Genomic DNA, 6005 nt, shown 5'->3' with positions numbered 1-6005 from the left:
GGTCCCGTAGCTCAGTTGGTTAGAGCGTTGGTCTTATGAGCCGAAGGTCGCGGGTTCGAGCCCCGCCGGGACCATTTTTCCAGTTAAAACTTTTCAATTTTTTTTCCATAAATAAGTTCGAATCCCGCCGTGATTTTTTTCTTCTTTAATTTTCTATTATATTTATTATTTTCCTAGTTTTTAGTTTTTAATTATTATTGTTATTATTATCTTACTTATAAACTTTTAAACAATAAGCACGCACTTCTTATTTCTAATAAATTAAATTAGACCTGTCATATAAGTTAAATTTATGAACAATACAAAAATATTAAAACCAACCATAAACATAATTTAATATTGTTTATTCAATCATTCATTCAAGTTAAAAATGAATATGACAAAAACTAATATGAATTTAACTCAACGGTAATTGACATATATTTCTAATTGACATAAGTCGATTAACTCAAATTCATTAATTTTTTTTAGTACAACATGTCGGAGAGAGGATTCGAACTCACAATCTCTTGATTTTAGGTATATACCAATTACCACTTAGCTATGCTCGCTTTGACAGTTGATTGATTAATTAAACTATTGGAGAAGAGTTAACTTCTAAATATATCATATTATTTACCTCTTATTGCATCTATGATTACAGCAAAAAATGAGATAAATCTCTCTCCAATAAGTTTATGGGCTTCTTTTTTTTCACTTGAAGCTGAATCTAAGAGTAATTTGGCAAATAGTGATTGGCTCTATTCCTTTCTGTAAATCCTACAAATTAGAACAAGTAGTTTGACAAATCTTGTCATGGAGTTAATAATTCTCCTTCTTATGCTTGTACTGTTTCTAATCATGTTTCTGATATTGATCTTTGGCAGAGGTGTTTTGGGTCATTTTGCCATTTCATTTGTAAAACAAGTTTTCAATAGTTCCAATTCTGGTTCAAAAAACTGATCTCTCTTTTGTAATGGATGCGTTGTTGGGAAGTTTTATTCTCAAACTGTTTCATCCTCGATTAGTTGAGTTTGACGATGCATGAATCCTGCTATTAAAACTTCTCGAAATGGCTTTCGTGATTATGTTAGTTTTGTCGATGTTTATACTCTCATTTACTAGTTGGCTATAAAGTGGATTTTGCGTTATTTGAAGGGTTCTTCTACATTTGATCTTCTTTTAAAATGCCTTTCTCATCTAATTTGTGTCCCCATACGAATATTAAATAGGTTTCATATTCAGGTGATCGAAATAATTGCTTTAGAGGAAATTATGCTCGACGATAAAAAATATTACATATATGTTTTTTTTAAAATATTGGCATTTTTTATCTTTTTGAAAAATGTCATAAACTTGACTTTTTTCCTACTCGTGTGATATTTGTTTGGATTGAATTAATATCAAATTATGCTATTAGCGTAGAATTTTAAACTTATTGTTATATTTAAAAATACATATTTATATTTTGTCATTTATGTAATTTCCTCAAACTTTTATTTAAGAGTATTAAATTTCTATCAACATTTCCATTTATCTTTGGATTTTGACACCGATGTGATGAGTGAATCGATATTATGATATCGTAAAAAAATTGACATAATATAGAAAAAATCAATAAAATATTACTAATATGAATGTAGTACAAATAATAAATTTCAACTTATTTGAAAAGAGTTAAATGTTTATTTCATTATTTTAAATATTTAATATGAATATTTTTATTATTATAATTTTTCCAAAAATAAAAAATCTTTCGAGATCAATATTTTCATAAAATTGAAACCTTAACATTTTCGTCGACATTTAATACCTTGTTTTTATCTATTAATTTAAAATCAATTTTATATTTTTATGATTTTTTTCTCCATAAAAATGATTTCAAATCTTACCCAAAACATAAAATTTTATCATTGAATGGGGATTCCACTTTGTAAAATGGTTGTAGGGAATAACTTATTAACTTTACTAATGAGTGGAGTCCACCTTCATCCATTAGGAAACAAATGTATTATGAGTACTCAAAAAAAAAAAACGTATTATGATATATAATTATTTTATTAAAGATATATATGAATTGGGATGAATGGCAATTGACACTAATATTAGACTAAGAGACCTTGAGTTTGAACTCGACTCTCATTTGTTGTAGTATATGTTCTTTTGTTGAGAATCAATCGAATGACGATTTTGTTTTTAAAAATTATATTTATTTTATCACAATTTCTTAAATAGATAGTTTTCAAATTTTGATTTAGATTTTGAAAACATAGTTACAACAAAACAGAAACCGACGTAGAAATCATACTTGTACCATTAATTTTCAAAAATAGAAAATAGAAAATGATATAATTATCAAAATAGGCTTTATTATTATTATTATATTTTGTTCATGGGTATAAGTATTAAAAAAAAAACCTAAAATAGAATCATTAACACAACTCTTAACTCTTAGTTGTTTGACATATTTTTATTTATGCAACGAAATTTAGTAAGGTCAAACCTAGTCAAGGTATGGCGGTGAGAATAGCTTGAGCACCTTGATAAAGAAAAGACTTGCATAAGAGAGGCTAACATTCCGACACTCAAGTTAGTTTACGCTCGGATTTAGGGAGTTCGAGATAGAATTCGATACTTGATACGGAAATGTGACCCTCTATTTATAGATTGGAAATCCGACGGGTAGTTATTTATGTCGCTTCGAAGGTCGGACGTGTCGGGTGCCTAATGTCAAACCTAGATGTCAGCCACTAGCTCTGTAGGGAAGTGTCTCTGTAGTGTTCCACAGTAAGTAAGACAGGTCGAACCTATCCGAGACGGTTCTCTTGTAAGACCTGGACCTTATGGACTTTCCTGTGTGATATCTTAAAATATTTTTAGAATAAGATTATATATATTGTTTGAGTACAACACTTGGGGTGGATGATTAAACTTACTTGTTTTTGCAAAATAAGATTATATGGTAAATACTAATTATATGTAACCAATTAATTTACATTTTAGTGGGACCATTTATTTATACTAACAACATGAATATGATCCATCTTTGTTTTGGGATTGGGTTGGCATCTTTTCTCTAATTGGTCACTTTAAAATATGTGGAATCCACTTCTAATGTGTCACTACTTATTAAAGGAGGCTCATACATTCATTTTTTTTAATTGCTTGTTAACTTTTGGTTTGTTTTTGACTTTGATAAAATTTGTGATTCCTTTTTTCAATTTCCAACTGGTAAGAAATAGATATTTTTCTAGTTGATGCCTACTGTGTTTTTCTTTAATCTTTTTCTGATTTTTCATAATGGATGACGTGTGGTTCAAGAATTCCTGTAATTGAGATTTGTGTTGTGACCAGTGCAGTGTTTGAAACCTCAATGCAGGTAGTAACCCAAGATCCTAAGAGTGTGCAACTGCATCATTTCCGTTTCTGTCGCTAATATGCAATGAAAGCCTGTTTGAATCGTTGAATTTCTTAGCGACACGTATTCTTCGACGACAAAACTAGCGACACATTGCGTTTCGTCGCTGAAACACATCAGCGATGAATTTTAGGCTTCAGCGATGAAAAATTTTCATCGTTGAAAGTCTTAAATTTTGTAGTGAGATATTTGATGCCTACTCTTTATGTCTCATCTATATATGCATACATTGCGTTGAAATAAACGTAATCAAATACGTTATGCACATCAATTAACGTAAGAGGAAAATTATCCGTCCATGAAATATTTTTTTAAAAATACTTTTATTATTATTATTATTTTGAGTTAGAGGTGGGAATTCAAACTTTTGATTTCATTGGTTGAGAATATAAGTCTCAACTAACTAGTTGAATTATGTTCAGATTGAAAAATTGTTCCTCCTCGGGAATGAAATCTTTTATGAAGAAGATTATTAATTAAGGTAAAACTTTCATTTTAAATACTATATATTATGGATTTTTAAACAAAAAAAAAAAACTTATTTATTTATTTTTGTGATATCAACTTTTTAGTTGATATATATGTCATGTGCATGAGATCATAAGCATCAATTATTTCATCTTTAGAAGCCATCAATGGGTGGACCAATAATACTTTTTTTATGACATATTCAAGCTGATAGCTAGGTCACTTCTAAAAGCATAAACCAAAATCCCTTTAAACAAAAGCATATTGCATATTGATGTTGCCTCAAACAAGAAAATGATATTCAAATGAATTGACTTGTCCTACTCTACTTGATTTTATCTTTTAATGAAATGTATCGATCAATAATCGCAAAAAAAAGGAAAAGATTTTCACGTCTAAACACCAAAAACGATCAAATTATCATTTTATGTTATCAATCAAGATTTTAAATGTCAATGTTAATGGAAATGTCAAGATCTTAATTTTATGAAAGCGTCGATATCGATAGATATTTATGAAAAGATTATAAAAATAAAAATTGATCAGAATTATTTAAATCAACATTATTTCAACTTTTATAAATAAGTTTAAAATGATTAATATTAATATTATGTCTATATTAATGGATCAATAATATTTGGTTGGTTTTTTCTTATTTTATTGATTTTTTTTTGCAATATATGGAAATATTGATAAAAATGTCGACGGATATTATCATATTGCTTTCTACCTATCATCAACTCATGGTGGATGATTAAAAAATCTATCTTCATTGCTCAATTATCCCGTCTCCTAAACAAACACTCAAAAACCATTTGGAGCCAATTCAAAATCTTTATGGTTTTAATTATAGTAAGATTTTGAAACTTTAGCATTAAAAAAGTATTTATCCTTTTAATAGAACAAGATATGTTATTACATATGTTTGTTAAAATTATTTTTTTTTTTAGTACAACATATTAGGGAAGAGATTTGAACTTACAACCTTGTGGTCGGAAGTATATGTCAATTATCGTTTAGCTATGCTGGCTTTGGCGTTAAAATTATTCTTAGTTAACTTCAACAACAATATGAATTTTCTATGCTCTTTTATTTTTTATTTTTTTTAAGAAAAAAAATATTTTTCTACTTCTGAGAGGTGGCCTTAAATTTAATTTTTAAATCTAGCTTGGTGCTAAATTTTTCAAACATATGTTATAAGAATAATATTTTTATTACAATGGATCATATCTGTTCCTTTTATATATATATATATATATATATAATCAGTATGGGTAATAATCATTTGAAAAAAATATATTTAAATAATAAAGTTGAAGCTAAAAGTAGACGAGTATTGTTATCTTTATTAAAAAGAAACAAAAAGTTACATTTTCCATTATTCATGCTTTCGTATACTAAAAGTTGCAAAAACCAATCAAAGCTGCCACGTCATACTTCTAAATGGAAAGTTTGTGAAGATTTGTTAAAACAACTCACCCTGTTCAAGGTTCAATCTTCCATTTCAGTATTTGTTGTACTAAAAACAGATATAGTCATAAAACAGGGCATCATCACTAATTTTTAAATTTTTAGTCAAATTTCAAAAACAAAAACAAGTTTTTAAGATCTAATTTTTTTTCTCCAAAATTTTGCCCTATATTAAAAAAATGTTTATAAAAATATGTACATACATGCAAGAAATATTTTTTAAAACAGAAAATCTAATATCTCATTTGATATTATTTCATTTTTACCTTTATATTTTTAAAATTTAATTTTCAAACGTAGAAAATTAAAAGTAAAGTGGTTATCAAATAAAACCTAATCTCCGCAAATCCATGGTAAAAACAAAATGATTATCAAACAAGACCTAACTCTCGAAGACCGATGGTTTGCTAAAAGTTTAAATATTTGTGTTTAAGAGACGTGAAAAGCATTAAAATAAAAAAATAATATAAAACTAAAAACGAAATGAATGTATGGAATAGATGTTATAATTTCATTTCTAAGTATATAATTAATGTTATAATGTTGTACTATAGACCTAAAAAGTCATCCACTAGTGAGTTAAAAAAGAGGCCACCATGCATAAATAATTGAGGCCTTTGCTGCCTTTTTTTAATCTCTTCAGCTCTTCTGCGCTATTTAGTTTCATAAC

General features: G+C 27.5%; 1 non-coding gene across 1 annotated transcript; it reads left to right on the top strand.

Moving 5' to 3' along the window:
- TRNAI-UAU (transfer RNA isoleucine (anticodon UAU)) lies at positions 1 to 74 on the top strand. Its single transcript has one exon. It is a non-coding gene; the product is annotated as a tRNA-Ile (tRNA).
- The last annotated feature ends 5931 nt before the right edge of the window (positions 75 to 6005 follow it).

This window comes from Momordica charantia (assembly GCF_013281855.1).
Source record: "Momordica charantia cultivar OHB3-1 chromosome 5 unlocalized genomic scaffold, Mcharantia_2.0 BLBB01000005.1, whole genome shotgun sequence".
NCBI classification, from domain to species: Eukaryota; Viridiplantae; Streptophyta; class Magnoliopsida; order Cucurbitales; family Cucurbitaceae; genus Momordica; species Momordica charantia.
Note: the sequence above shows the minus strand (reverse complement) of the source record. Positions and strands in the feature narration are given on the sequence as shown.